Raw genomic sequence first — 27,155 nt, forward strand, 5'->3', positions numbered from 1 at the left:
TTTAGTGAATGAGATTAAGCTAATTGAAAATTCACTTTGCTAAGAATACTTAATTTTGTGAAAGGAAGATGCCAAAACTTTTTTTTGTTAGTACAGCTTTACATCATTCGCTAAGCTAAATGAAGATTGGCTTTTTCAAAATGAAAATTTTTTTTAGCTTAAGAAGCGTTTTTACTTTCTAATTATTTGAGCCACTGCATGAGAACTATTCATGCTCTTCATAAAGTGAGGAATAGTTGTTGTTGTTTTTTTTTTTTTTACAGGCGTTTTGACAAAATTCATTTAATTTATTCCAAACCTGCCACAATTTACAGCTAGCAAATACACATCTACCCGTACAGATTACAAAAAGTAGGAATTTGAGACCTATTGGGGCCTACACAATCTTAGTATTTAACCAGTATTAGGCTAAGCTGGCCTAATACTCTTGTAGATTAGTTTCTCAATTAAATATATTTTATAAATATCTATAGAGTCATTCTTGAATGGAGAAACTTTTATTGTATGAATTTGTGTAGGCTAGCATAGTCTCACCACCTGCAAACATGATTACAAAATCCTCAAGTACTCAGCCCTGCTAGCCGGTAAAGAGGAGCTATTAAGCCATTTTCGGATATTTAACCCTCCTATTGGACAGATCTGTAATGAGTTATGTGTGGACTGAGTGCTTTTGCATTTTCACTTTCAGTTGATGAAAGAAATATTAATCTCTTTCAAAATTCCCTGACTGCCTTGGATACAGTTGATAAAAAAAAGTTGCCTTGCAGTTTCTAATCATTCAGATTTGTGTTCATTGCATCAGACAATTTCTATTTCATTACTGAAGGCCTATTCAAACTTCAGCATACTGGTGCACTGCAATAGGGCAGCCCATCTAATGAATGGGCTGGCAACACACCAAAACATCTCAAACAACGTACATGCACCATATTGGGCAATGCAGTGCACCACGTTGTACAGTAATGCATTACTGTGCATTGTGGTGATCTGCAATATATATGCATTGTAGGTGCATTGATTTAGGGCTTGTTCACATAAAGGTGTACTTTTATGAACGGGTGAATTTTTTTCTCTGTTGGCTTCTCTACTCTTCTCCGGGGGAAATGATCACATCTGGCACCCTTTTTATGAATCGGAGAACTTCAGTTCACCCAGGGTGATCAGAGGAGAACGGTTTTCTTGGAGATCTGTGTAGAAGTCAATGGGGCGTCTGTGATCTCGTGAGACAAAGCGAGATTACAGTAGTATGAAAATCCCTGGCGCGCTTTAACAAGCAGTGATAAATTATCACTGCTGAGTACACGAGGTTAATAAATAATAGTCCCCTTACATAAATATATATATATATACACTGAATACACACACACATACATTGTATATATATATACACATTAAATATATATCTACATGTATGTGTGTATATATATATACATGTATATATATACATAAATATGGCAGGGGGACATGATTACTGTGTTGGGGGGTCTGAATGAAGAAGAAGGAAGTCCATAATATTCCTTTTTCCCCCTCAGTTCTCCCCCGATTCTGTCTTCACTCCCCGCTTCACAAGCTCCAGGCTGGTGAATCTGGGAGTGTGAATTCTGACCCAGATCGCCAGTGAAGTGCGGAGATCGCAGCTTCATAGCCTGGCCATTTCTGTGTCTGTCAATGACAGATTCCGGTGTGAAGAGATGATCAGCGGAGAACATGTTCTCCCCCGATCATTTCTGTTTCATAAACTGAAAATGATCGGAAATGAGCTGTGATCAGCAGGATCACTGCTCATCTCCGTTTCATAAAAGGACACCATACTATGGTGACCTGCATTTTTCTACACTGGATCATCACAGGTTACTGCTAGGGACCATAGAAAATAATTGTTTTCTGTGTGCCTGATTCACACCACAAAGCTGGTATGATATGTGGTGCCATGTGTAGAAATACAGTCATGCTTTAACTTTCTACACTTCCTGAGGGCAGTGTACATTTGCAACAAAGTAAAAACAAAAAACAAAACAACAAACAAAAAAATATAAACCTTGCCTTGCATTGTAAAATACAAGTCAACAGCCTTATGAGGCTACACAGCAGACACCAGCTACATGCCAAAAATGATCATGTTATTACCAAACTGGAAAGAATGTAATGTGCGTTAACCACTTTACCACCGGAGGATTTTGCTGTCTTACGTCTGGGCCACTTTTTGCGATTCTGCACTGTGCGACTTCAACTGACAATTGCGCAGTCATGCAACGCCGTACCCAAACAAAATTTACGTCCTTTTTTCCCCACAAACAGAGCTTTCTTTTGGTGGTATTTGATCACCTGTGCGATTTTTACTTTTTGCGCTATAAACAAAAAAAAGAGCAACAATTTTGAAAAAATAACAATATTTTTCAAATTTTTTTATTTATATGAAATTCCCCCCCCCCCCCCCCAAAAAAAATGTAAAAATCTAAATTTTTTATCATTTTAGGCCAATTTGTTTTCTGCTACATATTTTTGGTAAAAAAAATCGCAATAAGCGTATTTTGATTGGTTTGCGCAAAAGTTATTGCGTTTACTAACTAAGGGAAAGATTTCTTTCGTTTTTTTTTTAACGAGTAATGGCGGCGATCTGCGATTTTTTTTGCAGGACTGCGACATTGCAGCGGACAGATCGGACCCTTGACTGACATTTTTGACACTTTTGGGGTTACCAGTGACATTACTACAGTAATCAGTGCTATAAATATGCACTGTTACTGTAAAAATGACACTGGCAGGGAAGGGGTTCATTTTATTGGAGAGTGAGCGGTTAATGTATGCCTGGTGCTTACTGACGTGTGTGGGGGGAGGTGACTGAGTGACACAGGGACAGATCGCAGGTTCAGCTATGCTGAACCCTGCAATCTGACCCTGCCTGTCACTTAGGAGATCCGCCTGCTTTGTTTACACAAGCGGGCAGATCCCCAGACTCGATTCCCCGACGATCGGGGAAGAGCGGCGGTGATCACTGCCGCTCCTCCCCTGGCCTGACTCCCGCTGTGACTGAATACAGAGGGAGCGAGCCTCCGGCGGCGCGCGCGCGCCGCCGAGAAGAGGTAGTGTCTGGCGACATAGGTCTATGTCGCCAGATGATAACGAACCACTTTGCCGCAGTAGAGCTCTAGTGAGCAGCTTTAAAGTGGTTAAAGAGGAGTTCTGTAGCTGCTGACTTTTACTATTGGGGTACTTACCTGTCCAGGCATCCAGCCATGTCCTCACTCGAGCCGATTCTGGAATTATCTCTTGGGTGCTGCCGCCACCATCTTGGCTAAGGGAAACCGGCAGCGTGGCTTTGCAGCTGGTTTCCTACTTCGCATACGCGAATTGTGCTGTGCTTTCTCAATAGGCTGGTTGCAGGTGGAAAGGAGGAGGGGCCTAACTTCCACCTCACTTCAAACTGAGCCGGAAGTAGGGGTGGGTACCTGTGAAAACCAGATACCTGCTCTCCCCCTCCAAAAGGTGTCAAATATGGCAGCGTAGGGGGGAGGAGGCAGACAAGCTCTACTTTAAGCACCACATTGGAAATGCCTCTTTGTGCAGATAAGCGGAGCTTCCTTTTGGGTGGAGTTCCGCTTTATGTGTGTTGCATTAATATGTGCATTACCGCAACACAAGTAGAAGAGTGTCATGGACCTTATATATCCAAATGATATGCATGATATGCATATTGATGATAATTATATTGTAATAAGGCTCCATGCACACTGGCTTAGAAATCGCTGCTTCTACAGGAGTTTTGTGTTTTGCCTGTACAAGCAGCTCAATGTTATCCTATGTGCCCATTAACATTAGGACGAATAAAGCCATATTTTGAGCTCAACATTTAGAGATAGAAAAAAAAAACCCTTCTGGTTTGCATTTTTGATTGGAGCTTTCTGGCAATAAAAATGCCAAACACTCCTAAACTCATCTAAACTGTGTACAAAAACACTTTATATGAGCTTTTTTTTTCTACCAAGGGAACTTTTTTTTAAACCCATTGTACATGGAGCCTAACAATATATAACAACAAGGTTAATATTCCGGTGATTATAATTATCTATATACCCCTTTGCACACTTTGTTCACAGTTTACCCTTTTGGCTAGGGCAGTTTTCTATGTGTGTGACATTGATCTTCCCTCATTGGTCAATAACTGCTAAGCTGAAGGCAGCAGGGATTGACATTTCTATTGGTGTATAATTCACACTTCTCTAACTGGTTTGTCAATAGATGAGGATTTCTACTGTGAGGATCACTTGGCTTCAGAAAAAAAAAATCAGAATCAGTAAATGCAAACGCCTAGGGGCTGCTGTCTTTAATAGAAAAATCAAGCTGGTATATTTTACATGACATCACCAAGTCGTTTTCCCAGCTGATTCCACCTTAAACGCTTAAGCTGTTCGAGCTGGTCGCTAATTAAATTTTCTTTCTTTGCGGATCACTTCTAATGGGCCCTGGGTAAAAGAATAATTATGCAGTAACATTTCATGGCTTGTTGGCCGAGGAATTCCCAGCGAGTTGCAGTCAGCACTTTATACCCCAGACAGAATTCCCCTGTGCTGCTATGTGTTAAATGAGGCACCAACTGAGAGATCAGCTTAGCTGCACTGATCTCCCCCTATCAGCCTGGCTGCCACAATGCTCTGGCCTCATGTTTTATGCCAGCAGCTTCTCAAACTTGCAAGCTACTTTCTGTTAATAACAGAGACATAGGGCTGAGGTTGGAGGCTCGCTAGCCATGCACACTAAGGTGGTTTTGCTGTCAGTCCTGTGTGCACATGTCCTTATAGGGGCCCAGTTGTCCTCAAAATGTTGCTGATGTAGGTGATCAATTAAAGCTGAACTCCACATGGATATAAAATACACCTAACATTTTTGAAGTTGTGTATTCTTTAAAAGATAATAAATGTATGTTTAAAAGTAATTAACCACTTTACCACCGACAGATTTTCCTACTTTACATCCAGGCCACTTTTGGCAACTTGGCACTGCGTGACTTTAACTGACAATTGCGCGGTCATGCAACGCCATACCCAAACTTAATTTTTTCCCACAAACAGAGCTTCCTTTTGGTGGTATTTGATCACCTCTGCGCTTTTCATTTTTTGCAATATTAACCTTCTTAGCGGTATTCCCGAGCGTGGCTCGGGGTTAAATTTCAGAGCCAAAAGCGGTAACCCCGAGCCACACTCGGGGTACCGCCAGAAGCATCACTGGATCCTGTAAAAGAGGTTACTTACCTTGTCACCGGGATCCAGTGATGTATGTGAGCGGTATGCGGCGGCGGCGGATCTTCCTCCCGATCCTCTCCGTGTCCCGGCTTCCGTCTCCTGCGACGTGACGTTCGCAGGGGGGTGGAACCGGCGGCAAATTCAAATGTAAAACACACCAAACACACTGATACCATTCAAAATAAAAGAAAATTCACATTACATTGCCCCCCAGTGCCCTTTCCTGTAGTTTTACTGTACTTTTTATGTATATATATATATATATATATATACATATATACGTATATATATACATATATATACACGTATATATATATATATATATATATATACGTATATATACTGTATATATACGTGTATATATATATATATATATATATATATATATATATATATATACGTGTATATATATATAAACACGTATATGTGTATATATATATATATATATATATATATATATATATATATGTAAACATACATACATACTTTAACTTATTTATAGTTTTTTATTATATTATAATTGATGATTTTGTTTTTCAAACTTTATCATACCCGAGATGTTACAAAGAAGAACGCACAGTAAAAAAAAAAAAATATGTAAATAGTTGGTTTGGGCAAAATAATGCAAAATAATGGTACCGCTTTCAGCACCTAAAATCCAAAAGAATCATACCACCAGGGAAGTTAATAAAAAAAAAGCAAAAATTTTGCGAAAAAATTGACATTTTCTACTTTGACAGTTAAAAAATATCCAATATATTCAATTTTAGTCATATATTTAGGCCAAAATGTATTTAGCTACATGTCTTTGACAAAAAAAATCCTCAATGAGCGTATTTTTGACCGCTTTAAGACCGGAAGATCTTACCCCATTCCTGACCAGGCTATATTTTGCGATTTGGCACTGCGTTCATTTAACGGACAATTGCGCGGTCATGCAAGCTTTCTTTTGGTGGTATTTGATCACCTGTGCAATTTAAAATTTTTTAATAAAAGAGCGACAATTTTGAAAAAAAAAAACAATATTTTTTACATTCTGATATATAACATTCCCAAAAATTTAAAAATCTAAATTTTTTAAACATTTTAGGCCAATTTGCTTTCTGCTACATATTTTTGGTAAAAAAAATCATAATAAGTGTATTTTGATTGGTTTGCGCAAAAGTTATCGCGTTTACTAACTACGAGAAAGATTTGTCATTTTTATTGTTTATTTTGTTTTTACTAGTAATGGCGGCGATCTGCGATTTTTTTGCGGAACTGCGACATTGCGGCGGACAGATCGGACCCCTAACTGACATTTTTGACACTTTTTGGGGGTACCAGTGACATTACTACAGTAATCAGTGCTATAAATGTGCACTGTTACTGTAATAATGACACTGGCAGGGAAGGGGTTAACTTTATTGGTGATCAAGGGGTTAAATGTATGCCTCATGCTTACTGACGTGTGTGGGGGGAGGGGATTGTGTGACACAGATCGCAGGCAGGTTTAGCTATGCTGAATCCTGTAATCTGTGACTGTCTGTCACAGAGGAGATCCGCCTGCTTTGTTTACACAAGTGGGTGGATTTCCTCACACGATCCCCGACGATCGGGGAAGAGCGGCGGTGATCACCGCCTCTCCTCCCCTGACCCGACTCCCGCTGTGTCTGAATAGAGGGGGCGTTGTCCAGCGGCATAGGCCTACGTCGCTGGACGATAACGAGCCACTTTGCCACAGTACCAGCTCAGTGAGCGGTCGGCAAGAGGTTAAAGTGGCTGTAAACCCACTTTGATGACTTATAGAGCCTGTAAATATCTCCTAAACTTGCACCATTTAGGAGATATTTACATTGCATGCAGCCAATGACTTCATAGGCGCTCGCACTCTGAAGAAACAGCCGTCCGTGCCGTTTCTTTAGAGCCCTGTGCTGTGACTGGCGGCTCCTGCGCGCATGTGCGGGAGTGACGTCACGCGGCTCCGGCCAGTAATGCAGCCGGAGTACACAGACCCGGAAGGAAGACGGCTGAAGATGGATGCGGCTGGTAGCAGGAACAACGCGGGCTTCCTTGCAGGTAAGTATCAAAAAATGTGCTAGTGTGTGATGCATACTAGCACATTATGCATTTACTTTGCAGGGGAGAAAAAAGAAAAAATATATAAAAGTTTACTTCCTCTTTAATGTAAGCAGCTGAATTTGTCTTAGTATCAGCCTCTTGAAATTCCCTATACCAGGGGCATCAAACTCAATTTCATTGCGGGCCGCATTACCTGTATGGTTACCCTCAAAGGACCGGTTATATCTGTAAGATTAGATGTCCAGAGCACCCCATGTCCCCTTACACCCTTAAACAAACAAGCAAATGTACTGTCGATGCAGCACCTATTCCCTGCGCTCTGAGTGGTGCAATCCTCTTATCCAACCTGACTGTAGGCCTGTAGATGAGAACAGATGACACGGCAACTTGATAATACTTCAGCCTTGCAGCCCCGCACTGGACCAGGGTGGTCCGGAAAACACTATAAATGACAACAAACACAAGGGCGCACCGGCCTAGTGCATTATCTCTTAGACAGGTTTATTAAAATGATAGATTAAAAATACTCACAAATGAGTTTCTTTATAAAAAGCACATCAAATAGATATAAAATCCTCAGCAACAAGATCGGGATTAGATCGTCCCCTGAAGCTGTACAGGCTTACGCGTTTCGAGGCAGCGCCTCTTCTTCAGAGATAATGCACTAGGCCGGTGCGCCCTTGTGTTTGTTTTATCGTTTACCCCTTACACCCTTACATGAGATGTCAAGAGCCCCCCCCCATCATCAGAAGCCAAGAGTCACCTCCTTTCCTTACAATGCACCCCCCTACCTTGTGCTGCTGCCAGGAAGAAGATGCGGGTGGATCTCGGAAGAAGTGCAGGGTCTAGAGGAGAACCACAGGAGGGCTGGAGTCAGCTTCCAGAGTTTGATAAATGCTGAGACCAGGGGAGGGAGTGGCAAGGTGGTGTTGCGGCTGCACAGAGAGGTGCATGATCTGTAGGAGGAATTCTGCCGTCCTCTGTGCTGCGGACTGCTAAAAAAGGGGGGGGGGGGTGTGGGAAAAGACGAGCCTTTCTGCAGCTGCACAGAGGAGTTCAGGATCTGGCAAAGGAGATCTGTCCTCTCTGCTGCCAACTACTTAGACAAGGTGGGGGCAGAGACAAGGGGGGATGCCACAGCTGCAAGAGGCCTGGGGGGCCGCATTCGGCCCACGGGCCTTGTGTTTGACACCTGTACCCTATACTGTTAATTTCAGAGAAAGGTGAGGGTAACACTATGAGCCAATCAGGTGTGCTGAATGCAAGAATATTGAGAAGGAACATGTTGACCAGAAGAGAGAGCAGAGCTCATCACTCTGCTGTTGCTCCTATGCTGTCCAATCACAGGCTGACGGCAGAGGAATAGCTGTATTACTGTAGTGTATATAGAGAAACAACAGGTCACCAGCCTGGGTTCTAAAAATCCCAGAACACAATGGACAAGAATGGAAGTAGCTATGAGCATGTGGCAGTGTGTGCTCCATCAAATCCTAACTTACCGAATTGCACAGAAAGTATGGGCCTACAACTTTTTGCTGTTAATGTTTTTTTTTTTTTTTTAAAGTCACCTTTGAAGTAATTGTAAATGTTTTGTTTACAATCACCCCCGATGGTGCTCTTAGTCCCCTGCCCCCTCCCCCCGAGTGCCCCCATAGCAAGCCGTTTGCTTGGGGGGTACTCGCGCGGGCTTGCTCCCGAGCCGGCTCTCTGTGTCCATTGAGACACAGAGTGTGGCACAACCCTGCTCTGTCTTCACTGGCCTGTGATTAACTACAGTAGGAGCCAATGGCTTCCACTGCTGTGTTTGAGTCTATGAGGAGGGAGAGAGCTGAGAGAGCTGGTGCTCTCGTGCACATCGCTGCATCGAGGTCGAGCTCAAGTAAGTATAATGGGGGGCTGGGGAGGCGGAACACTTGCGTATTGAAGGTCTCCCACTTAAATGCAGAGAATGCATTAAAGTAAAAAAAAAAAAAACCTTTAGCCTTTAGAACCACTATAATAATATAAAGCTATATATGGGGTATCTTTCCTGCATGAACTGTTAATGCAAAATAGCCCCAAAAACTATAAAGAACATCCTAGAATACATTTTTTTACCCCACCACTTATGTGCCATTCTTTCCAATGCAGGAGCAAAGACTGTTGCTAGTAAATTTCCCTTGTGTACATTGAAACTGATGTGTACCGTGTTTCTCCGAAAATAAGACCTACCCTGAAAATAGGAGCTACTGTGATTTTTAGGGAGGGCTGCAATATAAGCCCTACCCTGAAATTAAGCCCTAGCTTAAAGTAGTTGTAAAATCCTAGAATCCACTCTATTACTGTTTTATATAATGTCCAGTGTGTGTGTTTCTGTATCATAATTGTGCCAAATACCTTTGGTACAGCGCCGCTCGGCGCTCAGCTGACCTCCTACTGCTTTCCTCCTCTTCTAGCTGTCAGTGGGTGATCTCTGCCCCTCCCCTCTGCAGTGCTCAGAGCGTGGAAGAGAGCTCTGGCGGGTCACGGAAGCGCCGAGTGGCGCTGTAACGAAAGTATTTGGCACAATTATAATACAGGAACACACACATTGGACATGATATAATACTAATAATAGAGTGGATTCTAGGATTTTACAAACACTTTTACTTGGTTCACACTGGGGATTCCTGAGAGGCAGAGAGGGAGAGGAGGCGAGAAGACAGCACATTACATGTTACGACCTACCCTGAAAATAAGCCCTACTGTGTCTTTTGGTGCCAAAATGAGACCCGGGGCTTATTTTTGGGGAAACGTGGTACATCACTGTGAGCATTGTGTGTGCATAGTAAAAACTGTCAGAATGCTATTTGGATGTTCATGGAGAGTGCCTCAATATTTGTTTCCATACAGGTGTACTGAACCCTACCTCTAGCAATGGGTGAGGAGAGATGAACTTGGGCATTCTCCAAACTCATCTTTATCCAAACTTCTATGACGTGTTCTTTATAGGTCCAATCTGCTTCAGACTGGGTCATCTTCTACCCTGCCACACACATAAACACATGACAGGATGCTGGTGATGTCAGTGCCCTTTTTTTGTCATATACCTATATTTAGTCAATGTCATTGGCTAAATATGGGTATGTGTCCATATAGCTTCTGCAAGCTAATCCCAATTATTTATCGCCTACCCCAGCATGCACCACTGGGAAAAAAAACCTCCTAGTGCTTGAGCAGAAAGACTCTGCCCTCCTCATCAGAAATAAGGCATAGAAGCAAACAATAGAGCTGAGCTTAGGGGGAAACCTCACAAAAGCAGAATCCATGCTCAGCCTGACTACAGCCCAACAGTACTAAATTGCTAGTAGAAACACCACTGCTTAGGGTCTTTACATGTGATATAGGCATATCATAGGCAGAAAGAGGAGAAAGGAAAGTCTCCCGCTTGAACGGTGGAGGTTGCTGCCAAACTATTCTGATGTCTGTACAACTCACACTGTCCCCTCTGTTCTAGAACTACCAACTGCCTGCCACTGGGTTGGGAGTTTTTAAGGGCTACATCAGCCTACAACCCATTTAGACTTTTACTCTTTAATGCGAGTACAATACTTCTTTTACTAAATAAAACCAGGACTACTCCACAATTTCAGTGTATGCACATATTATATGAGTTTTTTTTCATTTTACTTTTTATTTTTGTGCCAATATCAATCTTCACCTCTTTTGTTTTTTCTTTTCATGATATTTCAGTTAGGGATTCTGTGTATCAGATAGGTGTGGTCTTTACTCTATAATTTTGGATGTTTGTACTGGTTCACAGACACATTAATTTAACAGTCTACACAGATATTCTTTAATAAATCAGGCCCTTTCAGTTACTGACTAGGTACCAATATCAAAGTGAGGGCAAAATTCCTGATCTGCACATTCTTATTCTTGGTCAGTGACTCTGAAAGTATTGAAGAAACTGGACCAGCATGACAGCCAAGCAACTAGCAGTTTCAGGAAAGGTTAGTAAATGCCTGGCAGCCTCCAAATTTATTCAGTGCAGTTGTAATTTTTATTAGACACTTTAAAGACAAATTTTCAATCATTCTAAAATTAAAGTGATTGTAAAGTCTCATTTTTTTTCTATCAAAATAACAATATGTTCTACTTACCTCCTCTGTTGCAGTTGGTTTTGCACAGAGAAGCCCAGATCCTCCTCTTCTCGTGTCCCTGGCTTGAGCTCCTGACCCATCCCCCTTGTTGAGTGCCCCCACAGCAAGCAGCTTGCTATTGGGGCACCCTAGCTGAGCTGCAGCTCCGTGTATCCATTCAGACGCGGAGCTACTGCTCAGCCCCACCCCTCTCTCTGCTGATTGATTAACTGAGTTTTATTGACAGCAGTGGGAGCTAGAGGTGCCGCTGCTGTCTCTCAGCCAATCAGGAGAGAGAGGATGGCTGAGGATGCATTAAGATAAAAAACCTTCCGACTTTACAACCACTTTAAAGTAGAACTAAAGGAAAAACTTTTTTTTTCATTTGGGATAGAGTAAGGGAGGTTTAGATTTCTCTTCACTTCCTGTCCCATAGCCAAATAGGAAGTGAAAGGAAATCCTTGCAAATTAAGGTCACTAAAACTAGTGTCTCCATTGGAAGATTTCCCCTCTATTACTTTTCTGGAGACAACACAAAATGTGGGATTTTCTTTTACTTTCACTATCAGAGATGGTTAGCAGGACAAATAGAGAGGGTCAATCTCCTTAAAGAGGAAGTAAACCCTCCTCAGGAAGTTGTACCTATAGGTAAGCCTATGATAAGGCTTACCTATAGGTACTGTAAATATCTCCTAAACATGCACCGTTTAGGAGATATTTACCTTTAATGCAGCCAGTGACGTCACTGGCGCATGCGCTCTGAAGGAACGGCAGATCGTGCCGTTCCTTCAGAGCCCCGTGCCGTGACCGTCGGCTCCCGCGCGCGTGCGCGGGAGTGACGTCACCGCGGCTCCGGCCAATCAGATGGCCGGATGCCGCGATCCCGGAAGACGGGCGACTATACATGTCGCCCGTCATACAGGTAAGCGGACGGCACGGCGGGGGCTCGTTCTAAGGTAAGTATTTCATAATGAGCTAGTATGCGATGCATACTAGCTCATTATGGGTTTCTCTTTCAGGATGTAAAGAAGAGAAAAAAAATTTTTCTCGGTGTACAACCTCTTTAATGGGGGCACAGACAAAAATAAAAACTGACAACTGTGCTAATCTCTGCTCTACCCAAAACTAAAAAAAAGTTTTGTCTTTAGTTATACTTTAATCCCCACCCCTTACCTTCAATATTTCTAGTTTGCTGGACAGGATACCAGCTGAAGCTCCGTTCTGAAAGTCTGTGCAATGCAAAAATACATGGACTATAAACCTAATATATTAGAAAAAAAGTCTGTAAAAGAATGGAAAACACAAGTATTGTGGGGACAGTTAATAAGCATTACATACAGAGTTTGTATAATATGAACATTAACCGCTTGCCAACCACCTGCCGCATATATACTGCGGTAGGCTGGCTCGGCTGCGCGAATCGACGTATGGGTACGTCGGTTCGTGGGAGCGGTGCTGGGGGCTAGCGCGCGTGCCACCAACGGCGCATTTCTGCCCCCACTAGGCAGTGGGGATGCAGATCCACGGGGCTGGCGGCCACGATTGCTCCCTGCTGCCTAGTGGGGGCAGGAGTGCGCTGCTGGTGGCACGCGCACTCGCCCCCAGCACAAACACATCTGACGCTTGCTAATGTAATGTTCCGGTACCTTTGGTACCCTAAATTACACTTTTCACAAGTGTATGCGCCCCACCATTCTCTTTTGGAAAGGTGCGCATACACCTTTAAGACTGAAGCTGTCATCACTCAGCGCCGGACTAGATGGCTATTTAAATCGCCGGTTCTCACTCACATGTGTTCGTTCAAACACCCTTACCTGGATGCTAACTTGGCTTGAAGCTTTCATGCTTGCAAGCATACCTCGCTGACGGAACCTCGCTGCGCTGATCCCTGCATCCCGCTTCCGGATCATCCGCTCCTCCTGAACCAACCTTCGGCTGTATTGCTATTAGTGCTAAGTACCCCGCAGGGGAACCCTCTATAAACTTATACTAAGCTTACACTATCTAGCTCTGCATAGTAAAGACTATTTATCACATCTGCATATCTAGATTGCTAGCTCTTAGGACTACTGCTACTTATTCCTGCACTGGGTTGATCACTCTTGTATGTCCACCTGCTACTCTGTCATCTGCTACCATACATGATTGCTAAACCTACCTGCATCCATCTGCTACTGTCTTACCTTCAAGTGTCTGTCACCTACCACCTCCACTCAACCTGTCTCTTAAATCTTCATCACTGTGTTACTACATACATAAAGTCACTCTAGGAACCAGCTTGTTGAGTGTGTGTATTTACTAGCTGAATTAAGACCTTCCACACATGATGCGTCATTGAGGTTGGGAATGGTATCTCAGCATCTCTCTTACATGACTACTGAAGTGGAATATTTCTGCAGCTGAAAATCCACACCATACATGAAACGCAGGAGCGTTACAGCTAAACACACCTGACCGTTGTCCTCTCTGAAATGATCACAGAGCGCCAGTGATCCTTCTATATAGGATCACAGGTCTCTGTGGTCATTTCACAAGTCCCTCCCCCATACATTTAGAAAACACTCCCATAGGCTCACACTTAACCCTTTGATCACCACTGTGTTAACCCCCTTCCCTGCCAGTGTCATTATTACAGTAACAGTGCATATTTTTAGCACTCATTACTGTAGTAATGTCAATGGTCCCCCAAAAGTGTAAAAAATGTCCGTTAGGGGTCCAATCTGTCCGCCACAATGTCGCAGTCCCGATTACTAGTAATAAATAAATAAAAATGACATAAATCTTTTCCCTAGTTTGTACATGAGATTCCTTTTGCGCAATCTAATCAAAATACGTTTCTTGCAATTTTTTTTACCAAAAATATGTAGCAGAATACAAATTGGCCTAAAAAGATGAAAAGTTTTGATTTTTAAGTTTTTTTTGGGAATGTCATCTAGCAGAATGTGAAAAATATTGTTTGTTTTTTTCAGAATTGTTGCTTTTTTTTGTTTATAGCGCAAAAAGTAAAAAACGCAAAGGTGATCAAATACCACCAAAAGAAAGCTATATTTGTGGGGAAAAAAGAACATACAATTTATTTGGATACAGTGCCACACGATCGTGCAATTGTCCATTAAAATAACGCAGTGCCGAAACACAAAAAATTGCCTGGTCATTAGGGGGCAAATCCTTCCGGTCCAGAAGTGGTTAAAGTATACATATCCTCTTTGTTCTATACTCTTCAAGGACTACAAACACCCTTTTTGGTATGGTATGGTATGTTATTAGGACCTGGATTCAAGCTTCTTGCCCCATATGCCATTGCCTATCAGCCAATTGCCTTAGTTGTTGCCTGAAAGGGGACCTATAGGACTATTGCTCCATAAATGTGTAAGGAAGATCCAGCCTAGAGGGCTGCATTGGGTTTGGGCTCCCGCGGAACCCGCGGGACCCAACGCAAATCTCGCTGGAGTGGGCGGTTTTACCTCTGCTGCGGGCGGGAGTGGGCGATCACAAGATTTTGCTGGAGACCCGCGGGGAACGGTGCAATTTGGTGTACTGTATTTTCCGGCGTATAAGATGACTTTTTATAATAAAAAAGATACCTTTGGCATCTTATAGCCAGGTACTGTAGCTTCAGCTAGTTAAAGAATGTCCTTATTAAATATTTTAGCCCTCTGGATGTGTATACAGTACCTTCGGCAACTTACAGAATGTCCTTGTGCTGTAATACTCTATGTACCGTGCTAAGCCAATCACGGCAAGCGGTGTATTCTATTAATGCATACAAAGCCCGCTCGGATTGGCTGAGGCGGGCTTATACAACCTTTGCCAATCCGAGCAGGCTTTGTATGCATTAATAGAATACACCACTTGCCATGATTGGCTCAGCGCGGTACATAGAGTATTACAGCACAGGGACGTTCTGTAAGTAGCTGAAGCTTACTGTATACACATCCAGTGGGCTAAAATATTAATGGTTTCCACAATAAATATGTTATTTATAAATGATAACTTTGGACATGATATATATTCCTTGTATTTAATATTGTTTGCATCTACTATGATTGAACAGACGATCTATGACCTATTGACTCATAGATGCCATTTTATCAAGCATTTCTTTAATATATATACGTCTAGCTGTACTCATTCAAAGTCCCAAAAGCCTCTTTTCCTTTCCACTATATTTTCCTAGGGATGGAGACAGCTAGACATCTCATATTTCTGTGGCAGATCGCTTCCCCTTGTTTGCCCTCCTACATATTTAGGTGGAAGACACCCGTTTTGCAGATCTGCCACTCCGAATTATTTATACATATATATAGATATAAGTTTGCTTAACACAATATACAATACACTACAGCAATTCTCCCCTTCTTGTCTTTATATTCTTACATTCCCCCATTATTACTCTTTTTCCCATTTGCAATTTAGAATCGACACATATATTATATATGCATCGTGCTCAAGTCTATGAACACCCAGTCTGGATATATGGGGGACTCAGGCCGGTTCAGACTTCCTGCCCGGGGCTGCGATGGATGGCTAGCCGCCTCCCCCCTGTGCCCGTCTCTGCTTCGGCATCCGGGTAGGGGGCGGGGTGTCACACCTTCCATCAGCGCCATGCGTGAGTTGCATGGTGCGTGACTCCTATGACGTCGCACCACCATAGCAGCCCCTTCCATCATACGTGACGTCAGTGGGCAGTCTGTTCCTACCGATATCCGGTCTGACTGACCGGATGTGGTAGGTACATGAGCCGCCTACATATACTGACGCCTAGCATGGCGTTGGCGTGGCTTTCATTCCCGCTCACTTCGGACACATTGTGTTGGATGGACCTATCTTATGTCTTCTGGTTTCTTCATTTTCTGGTAATATCAGCTAACATCTTACTATATAATCTTACTCGATTTCTAACATATTCTTTACACCTAATCCATATATACCTATTTCTGCAAGATATTTCTGTCACCCTTTTATGGTATATACCCTTCACATGCTTATAGCACCTGGATTTTGGCACTCCCCTCCCTTTTTCACCTCTAACGATTTCGTCCCCTTATATTAGGTCTGAATGAATGTTTCTCTTTGACCATCACTGGTCTCTTATGCATTTCTATTCTGACATTCCATCACCTTTCCACTCCATACGCTTTTTTACCTTTGGTGACTTACTTATCTAGTTACTATCTCTGTTTCATTGGCTCCTACTGCATGCAATTCTTGCAGGTTATAGTTTTTCTATTTCTTACCCATAAATCATCACTAATCTTTTTTCGGGTGAATCACTCATTCAACGTTTCGCCTCTAGTCACCATCCCGACCAGATACACATTATACTTTCCTCCTTCATATATCACTTTTTCTAGTGTTTGGTCACTCATAGGCAGATCTTCTGGGTTCAACTTTATTGACCCTGTATATAACTTACAAATCATAGAATTCTTGGAGATTGTTTTTTCTTGAGTTTACTTATTCCAGACATTCATTCAAATTTTATATATATTTTCAGACTGCCTTTGGTTCCAACGATCTGTGACCAATATTTTTTGGAGTAGCCTCTTGAGAACCTTCCTATTGGTTCACTTAATATTACTATAATTTCGTTCTGGGTCCTCTCCTTCCTATTGCCCCCATGTGTGTGGGCTATTATCCATGCCTCAGCCCCGGATCAGGCGTCCTCTGGATCAGCCTTTTGTCTCTCTGTACTAGACTGGACTGCTCTTGGATCGATGACACTGTTTAAGGTAGTGTCTACTCCATTATATTCCCCATTTTTATCCATACCTTACACTATTACTTATATTTAATTCATACTCTTACTTTCAGAATAATACTTCAATGCTCCTGATGAGTGGACGGAGATCCACGAAATGCGTCGAGCCAACAAATCACTCAGACTACACTATTCATACTTTTTACAAAAAACTGACAACCATTCAGATTATTTTATGGAAACCCCCTTTTTTAACCCCAAGATTACATATTCCAAGAGAATGAAAGTCTTATACCAAGTTGGTTTTATTTCCTATATGAATGATTTTGATTATGCCTATATATTATATATTTATGTATGTTTTCTCATGTATATGACCTGTATGTGCATACTGTACTATTATCCAGGTTTATCATGTTAGATAAAATAAATTAGATATTTGACTATGTGTTAACCCTCTAGGGGTCCCCATTTTCTGGGTTATATAAAGTTGTTTATTTTAAAATTGTGTACCTCTAAGAGAAATGGTTTCCACAATAAATATGTTATTTATAAATGATAACTTTGGACATGATATATATTCCTTGTATTTAATATTGTTTGCATCTACTATGATTGAACAGACGATCTATGACCTATAGACTCATAGATGCCATTTTATCAAGCATTTCTTTAATATATATATAATGTCAGTCCTTCACGGGTCCCCACCTTTGGAATCGTATTAGGACATGCTTATTACACCACATATTATATATATATATATATATATATATATACGTCTAGCTGTACTCATTCAAAGTCCCAAAAGCCTCTTTTCCTTTCCACTATATTTTACTAGGGATGGAGACAGCTAGACATCTCATATTTCTGTGGCAGATCGCTTCCCCTTGTTTGCCCTCCTAAAATATTAATAATACAGAAGTCCTGTATGTAGCAGAAGCTACAGTACATATTAGGGCACATCCAGCGGGCTAAAATATTTAATAGGAATGTGATGGAGTTGCAATAAATGTACAAAAGTGTACAAACATTGCGGGTTCGGGCGGGAGTGGACACAAACATCGCGGTTGTGGGCGGGAGTGGACACAAACATTGCGGGTGCGGGCAGGAGTGGTCATACATTTAGCGGGTGCGGGTTTAATATAACAGTCCGGTGCAGGGCTCTAACCCAGCCTACATACAGGAATATGGGATGTTATAGTGGTGTTCAGCCCAAACCACACACTGCCACTTGCACAGATTCCCATATTTGCCTGGTCAACACATCCCCTTCCTTTCTAGAGTAATCACACACATAGGCCTTTGGTTGACACTAGTTTTAGATAGAAGCCCCAAAAGCCCAACCGTCAACAGGGGCCCATGAAATACAGGAGCCAAGGCCACCTGACACGTGCTACCTGTAGGGGTTCCAACCAGACTTGTACCAGTAAAGCAAATATCTCCTTTTTCCCAGGCATAGGCTGTCCTTAGAACATCACTTACTGTAGAATATCACCCAGAGGCTTTATGTTCCTTAAGAAGTTTTTTAATTCAGCTATTGAGAATAGAACATTCCAAATTCTGGATACACACATATTCCAAATCATGACACACAGCTGGTTCTCCAATGTATCAGCCCAGTGTATTTGGCATTTTAGTAATAGCATTGTGGTACTTGAGTTTGGGGTACACTTCTCCATAAATCCTTGTCAAGTAATACTTAACAGAAAACCAGGGGCGTAACTACAGGGGTTGCAATCGCAACCGGGCCCCATGCTCAAGGGGGCCCATGTGGCTCCCCTGTACACCTAAATAGGAGGGGCGGCAGGGGCAGCATGTAGAGAAATCACTGTCCTCCTTTTTCCTTCTGTAGCTGCAGGAGGAAAATGGAGGAGATTGGTTCCTCTGTATGCTGCCCCCCGCCGCTTCTCCTATCCAGTTCCCTTGTGTCCTGCTGTCTCTGGGCCCCGGTGTGCTTCCCTGGTCCCCCCCCTTTCTGTGCTGCCCCCCCTTTAGAATGCTCCCTTCCCTCTCCTGCCGGCTGCTGCAGGGGATGTGCCACAATAGAGAACCAGGAAGGGGTCGGTAAATATGTAATTTAACAGCTCCTTCCTTTTCTGAATGGACAGAGTCATAGTCAGTGACATTGTAAAAAAATTAAATAAAATGATAAAAATAATACAATTAAAATACCAACAAAAAAAACTACTGACACCAGTGGGTGAACTTCCAGGATCGCAAAGGTCACACTTGCGACAGGGCCCTGGCATTCCATCACTGTGGTGAGGCCCCAAGATGGCAGGAAGGGGGCCCACTGCAGAACTTGTGAAAGGGTCCCGCTGCAGGACCGTAATAAAGGGCCCCACAACTAGAGTAAAGGGCCCCAGGGCACCAGGGGGCCCTTCATGGTTTCTTGCACCAGGGCCCTGAAGGTTCTAGTTACGCCTCTGCAGAAAACCATGCCGCCTCTCTCCCACAGGAGACAGCAGACAGGGAACCCTCTCTGGGACCTCTCTCCATAGCTGACTTCCAACCCCCAACTCTTCCCATCCTATAAAAGGAGCACCCTGCGCCACCACAAGGAGGAGCATCTCTTAAAGGGGATCTTCACCTGCCAACACATGCTAAAGGGTTGCATATCGGCTGAAAGATTTTGCCCCATGTCGACTGCTGTGTAGCTTGCTGTTTAAAGTTATATTATTATATCATTTCTGTGAGGATGCGGGGCATTGCTATGGAATTCTGTTCTCTCATATGTGCAAGCTGAATATCAGGTCCTCTATTGTATTACACTCTTAAGAAATTGTTCAAAAATAAATTTAAACAAAAAAAAGTATAGGTAATCTTTTACAAATAACCTCCCTTATTTGCACCCTTTTGATTCATTAAATATACAAGTAAATTGTTTTGTCATGTATGTTCTATTTAACATGTTATGGAGATGAGTGTGTGTGTGGGTTCTGTAGTCCACATAAGGTTTGAGCAACCTAGGGAGACAATGCTTCTCCTCCATAGATACAATAGGGTGAGTGAGCGATGTTGCCCTGGATAAATGTGTTATTGGCAGGATCACAAGTTTAAAAAAATGGAAACAAGCCTGAAAAATGGAAAATAACACAACTGCTATGGCTAGGGATGGAAAAGCTGCTATATTTTTTTTAAAATAAGAAACCAAGTTTATTGAAGAAAACAAGAAATTACAGATTGCACACAATTCACATCATTCCCAATTACAGGCACATCCATATAACTGAAATAACAATAATAACAGAAGATACCCCCCCTGCTAGGAACTGCCCCCAACAGAGAGGTAAAAGGCATATCACGGTTATCCATAATTATGCCCCTTCCCCCTCCGTCAATAACCAACAGTTTCCAATCACTGCAGAAGTCGATCCAAGACCAAATCCTTAGGAGCCAGGCCAGGAACCGCCAGCCAACCTCCCCATATCTTATCATATCTATGTGGGACCCCTCTGTGTTGGTAGATCAAGCACTCACATCGCAAAGTATTACCCATGGCCTGAATCCACATCTCCAACGTAGGCGGAGACGGGGCAATCCAGTGCTGCAGAATAACCTTCCAGGCCTGAAACAGGGACCTGGTAACTGCCCATCTGATACTGACATCATCAGTGAAGTCCTCCACTATACCGAGAAGGCAGGGCTTTGGGTCCACTGGCACTGAAAGGAGATAGGCGGCATTAATGGTCTGGACCACCGCCGTCCAATACCTGTAGAGCTTAGGGCAATGCCATAGTAGATGAATGAGATCACCAGTGTCCCTGTGGCAACGAGTACACAGCGGGTCCGGCCGCAGACCCAGCCTGTATAAACGTGAAGGTGAACGATGCACCCAGAGAATTAAATACAGTTCTGAAAGTCGTTGCGTCGCATTCAACGAGCAGTGCCTCACCGATTCCAGTGCAAAGCTGCTATATTTTAACTATTGTTGTATTTAGATATACTTTAAAGTGGTTGTAAACCCTTAGATATACCCACTAAAGTGACTAGCCTCAGGTGGTACACAGGGATTAAACAAATCCACCTATCTAAGTTGTACCTGTCTATCTACAGCCCTCTCTTCTCACGGGTCAAAGGGTTTTTCTCAGCTCCAGTGCGCAGGGGGGGTGGGAATTGACTTTACAACTGCAAAGCAGAGAGCAGGGAGCTTAGTGTATTCTGAGACCTTAGTGGAGGGAAAGGACACCCCTTCCCCCCACACAGTCTCATAAGGAAGCATGTACAGCTGTGTGCTGGAGGGGGAGGGGCATCTCCCAGGATTCTGAGGTATCGGGATAACCCTGATCAGCCAAGTACACTCTATAGAGGGAAATTGTTCATTTTTCTTTTAAGAGATTTAAATGTCATTTTGTATACCAAGCATATCATTTTGTTAAAGCAGACACTAAATTGCCAATCTATGCATTTCAGACAGCTGTTATTGTACGGTGTATTTCTAGCAATAGATAAAAATGATAATAATAAAAAAGTTCTATGTGTCTGAGGTAAGGATAGTCCATTTCCAAAATTCACAAGTTAGACCAATGCCTGACCTATGTGAGTAACAAATTGGTACATTAGCCATTGGGCATGCAGATTTTGTTTAGCTAGTAAATCATCCTTATAGATTATAAATAAGTAAATAAAAAAAGACTTACACGAACCTCGTGCCAACACAGTATATGACTCATTCACCTGCAAAAACAATTGAAGCATCTTGCAAACCTGACACGTTGCTAGGAAGTGTTATAATAGGATTAAATGAGACACCCGTGAAAAAAATGTGAAATTGACTGACACTGCATTGCTGGAAGGCTTTGGAACCATTCAGAGGATAATAAGGGGATTGCTGCTAGTTCCCATGAAGGAGGTTTGGAGTGCAACGATGTGATACAGGTTGTGTATCTTATCAAGAGTAAATCTGGCCACTAGTAGAAATTAATTTGAAAAATTTCGTTTTTGATTTTCTAATGATTATTGGGGACAAACTGACATTTTTGACCATACTGACAAGAAAATTTGAAGGATCAGGATAGAATTTTTTATTTTTCAAATAAACAAAATTCAAACTGTGAGTGTGTATTTTGTTCAGGAAAACACGTACATATTTTATTGCTCATGTTCTCCTAATATGTCTAGAATTCCATTCAAGTAGAAGGTCTGGACAAAATGTGAAAGACTTATAAAAAATTAGTTGACTCATTGATGACTAAACAAAAATAAACAAGATTAACCACTTCGCACCGAGCCATTTCAGACACTTCGCTCCTACATCTAAAAATCGATTTGCTTGTGTAGCACCCTACAGGTAGGTCCTAGGTAAAATATAGTGTGCTTTGTCTGCCTAACAGCAGAGCCATGATTTATTTTTGTCAGGTAGGTTGTCATGGCTTCCAGGTGTGTCTGCTGAGAGGGGAGTCTCCCCACTGGCTCTGTGAGAGGCTTTTCATAGGGCAGTGGAGGAAACCCAATCAGGGACACATTCAGGCTTGTATCTACCCCAGAAGGCAGATTCTGCCGCAGAGGATTCTGGGAGTGGGTATAAGTTTGAGGGGAGTGCATGACTCATGGTCTTTGGCGGGAAGCAGAGTCCCAGGAGGGAGAGTATGGCTGTCTCTCCTCCTGTCAGACAAAGCGGATGTCTCTGGGTGCTACCTGAGAATCCAGAGGGTGCTGAGTTGAGCTGAGGGGATCCGGTGTGCCGAGAACCAGTGGAGAGAGAGAGAGGTGTCCAGTCCCAGGAAATCCTACACAGGTCGTGAGTACTGCAGATTGCCCCTGGGGGTCTGCCTAGTGTTAGAGGGGACCACTCCGGAGAAGGTTCTAGGATCCAAGTGTCAGCTAGCTGTAAAGGGAGCATAGGTGTGCGCAGCCCATTGCATTAGGGTGTGCACCCCAAAGCCCAAACACATATCTATGTGTATATACTGATGGTGTCTGTAGGGTAGAGATTGGTGTCTGTAGTTCTATTGTTATTTTTTATTCTTTTTTACAATTTTATTTTTTTTTGTTAGCACAGTTAGGGAGCTTTGGTGAAATATCAGGGGTCTAAACAGGGGGAATCTGCACCACAAGGGGTGATTAGGGTGTGCCCAGGCACACCTGGCACACCCTGTGCGCACGCCTATGAAAGGGAGTGCCTAGTCAGAGGACCCCGAAGTTAGAGGGGGCACATAATCAGAGGACCCTGAAGGGTTAAAGGGAGCACCTGCAGTTTGGGCCCTGAAGAGTCAGTGTACAGTGTGGAGTGTACCAGTTGAGAGTTGCAGCAGCACAGGACTTTACAAGGAGCTACCTCAAGCCAGCGCAGGGCTGGAGGGAGCTATTCGGTGACTTTTGAGCAAAGCCGTGTCAGGAGTCAAGTATTCTACAGTCCTGGATCTTCTGAATTAAAGTCGAGGTTCCGTCACAGTTTTCAGTGTTACAGTGTATTCAAACGTCAGGAAGCGTTGACTAGCGTCGGCTGGCATCAAGACAGAGCTAATAGGCATTTTTTGCCAAAAGAGTCCCAAAAGTGTACCTAGTTGAGCCAGAGGAGTATCCCACTCATTCCCTTCTTCCATCCCCTATATATAATATAACAACCAAACCAAAGATGACGGAATTATCATTGTCTCAGTTCTCACACCTGGGGTCAAGGCTCACATGGGCTGGAGAGGTAACCGGTAACAATGCCAGACCCACCTCAGGCTCAATGCCTGGAAAACCTGCTACCCTTGCTAGAAAATTACTTATAACCCCCAAACATTATATATATATATATATATATATATTTTAGCAGAGACCCTATGGCATAAAATAGTGGGTGTTGCAATTTTTTATGTAAAAAATCTCTCCTCTGGCCCACCATGCAGCCGATCAGACAGAGATCAGTCTGATTGGCGGCTTTCCTGCCCGCTGGTGGCCAGGAAAACAAAGGGGCGGAACCAAAAGCATGTGACTTCACAGCAGGTTGCCTACTGCACATGCACAAGCTGCTCTTTGGGAATGGTCCTGTAGTCTTCTGGGACCTGTGACGTGTCCCAGAAGACTGTGGGGAGGGAGAAGGAGAGGAGAACTTCTGCTCGGATCGCCTAGGCGGTCGGATCGGAAGTGGGAGCGAGTATCTGTCAAATCCAGGTACTCACCCCCCCCCATCCCCCACAGATAAAAGTTCCATTATGTAAAGAGGAGGGGGGGAAGAAGGCCCCTATTGGGTGGTGAGTACCTGGCCGAAATTTATGTTTCACAATAAAAATACCTCTAGAATATTCATGCCTCGTGCAGTGTAATAAAGTTATGCTATAATTTATACCCAGTTTCGATTTGTGCAGCATGTTTTTCTTACTTTGAGTGGTTCTTCCACACAGCGACCATCTCCAGTGTGGGCATCTGAAGCCACAGTGCCACTCTTCCTGTATTCCGTGCAAGTTGGCTACCCAGAATGCACCTGGCAATCTCGCGCATGCGTGGCGCAGTGCATTGCGATCGGTGCGATAGCTTGTTTGATATTAAAGCGATGCTATGAGCCATCGATGCCCATTGCCTCCTGGGATTAATGACACATCTCCCAGGAGCCAATGCAAAACCGGAAATGACGTACGGCGCCGCGGCCTCTGAAGGAGGAAGTCTTCTTAAATAGATGCCTTAATTAGGTTAGTGAACAGAAAAAAAAAAAGTTGCCAATTCATTGTAAGGAGATATAGTAGTGCTTCAATCTGAAGAGTAAAAAATGTGGGTGGAACTCCGCTTTAAACTGAAGGAAACACATTATTCCATCATGCACATCTCCAGTTTGATAACTAAGGTAATTGATAATCTCCAATTCTCACTCTCTCCAAATTCACCAACTAGTTTTTACCGCTTTTGGTCTCAGTTAAAGTTTCTTTCTGTTTTGCACCAGAATAAGTTAGTGTTTTTTTTTTAGTTTTTTTAATAAACATAATGTTTTTAGGATCGTAAGCACGATGACGGCATTTTATTATTATTTTTGAGTTTTGTGTGGTGACTGAGTGATGTGTCTTCCTATTCCTGGAAACTTTAATTGAGACCAAAGGTGGAAAAAGGCATTGATAAATCTGGAGAGAGAAAGAGGAGTGGCGAATATTACCCCAATCTAGTGGAAAAACGTGCTGACACCTAATTTGCAATTGAGGTAAATTCCAATGGAGACCCCGGTGACAACCACAGATTCCTTCCCTGTTTTGGCTAAGGGACAGGAAGTGAAGGAACATCTCTTCAACGGGACAGGACAAGGGGTGTTTGGTACAAGACAGAAGTGGAGCACAATTACGTGCTTTGGATAATAATTATCAAGACTGCACAATTTCAATTACTGTATACATCATTATTTACTATATACTATCTTGGACGATTATTTATGGGACTGCACAGTTGTACTAGTTAGTTTGCACTCCAATGATTTATGAGAGTATTGTGAATTATTTACTATTTAGGGGTTCACACCACTATTTATAAGTGCAATAACACTTTTTTGGGTTAGGGGGAGTGATATATACAGTATATTTTTTTCATTTAATTTTTTGTGAAAAAAGTGTTAGAATGATGAAGATAATTGAAACACAGGTAATAAGAGATTGGTTGCGCTGCACTTTATTAAAATTCACTTTTTTTACATGTCAGTGTATTAACAGCAACTTTTACATTTATATAGTCTGGAGGTGGTTGCACAGCATTTTTCCTGGTTTCTTTATATCCCCTCGTGTTTATGTTCATCATCATTGCTGCTTGGGCTTATGTTCAGCTTCGTTCCCCTTGCATTAAAAATAGTAAACATTTAAGTGGCCTGAGTATATTTAAGAAAATGTGTTCATTTAATTAAATGGATCTATTCCCTGTGGCATCCAATTATATACAAAAAGTGGAACACAATTTTTTTTTGGAATTGTCTGAAAACACTAAAACTGCAGTGTTTGCAATGGATAATGTCAGGAAATTGTAAAGATCCTATGATGATCCCAACTTCTTCATGTTCTTTAGTTCCAAATAATTGCTTAATTTATGCTCTGCATTGGATTGTATGTATGTACACATGGGCACAAAAATTAGAAAAATGTCAGGAACCTTTTATTGAGGGATTACAAACCATATTCTGTGTAAGATTTCCCATGATATAAAACTGATTTTCTTGGATGATCATTAATGTTCCTCAAGGATAATGTGAAAACCAGGGCTGTCTATACAAGGCATAAACACGGCAACAGAACAATACTGTATCAGTTGTATCTTCTGACTTTTATCTCAAGTGGTCAATAGGCATGGGAAGAAAGTCGCCTGAGCTGTTATGTCCATGGGTACTTTAAAGCATAACTAAACTACTAAAGGCAAAACTTTTTTTTTTTTAAGTTTTTGGATAGAGTGAAGAGGGATTAGAACATCTGTCAGGGTTTTATTGCTGTCTATGCCCCTGTTTTTTTAATTGTTATCATCAAAAGTGAAAATGAAAGAAAATCCCACATTTTGGGTTGTTCTCAGAACAGAAATAGAGGAGAAATCTACCAATGGGCACTCTGGTGACAACCACGGATTCCAACCACGCATTCCAACCACGTATTCCAACCCCGGATTCCAACCACGGAGTCCCTCTCTGTTTTGGGTAAGGGACAGGAAGTGAAAGCCCATCTCCCCAATGGGACACAGATGTAAAAAAATGGCAGGGGGTTATAACCCTTTCTCACTCTTTTTAAAATAAAAATAAAATTGCCTTTAGCTCTACTTTAAAGGAACCCAGATGACAGAGGTTGGAAAGGGATGTAATCATCGCATTGCTGGAAGGTGAAGATGCGTGTCTTACAGGGTTTAGTTCCGCTTTAATTTTTAATTTTTAAAGGTAATCAAGGAAAAACATTTTTTTTTTCATTTGACATTGCAGAGGAGGTGAAAAGTGAAATGTTGTGATAGCTCTGCCCAATAGTTCTGTGGAGTCATCCCAGCAGGGGAAGTCTTATCATCAGAGGAGGAACTGAGCAGATGACCCACTATCTGGTGTACAGGATTGATTATCATTATGCTTTGTTGGCCCTTTTAAAGGTCTTGTCCTGAGGTGAGCGAGTTTTCACCTGGTGACGG

The sequence above is a fragment of the Pelophylax lessonae genome (genome assembly GCF_965119305.1).
Source record: "Pelophylax lessonae genome assembly, chromosome: 5".
In the NCBI taxonomy this organism is placed as follows: Eukaryota; Metazoa; Chordata; class Amphibia; order Anura; family Ranidae; genus Pelophylax; species Pelophylax lessonae.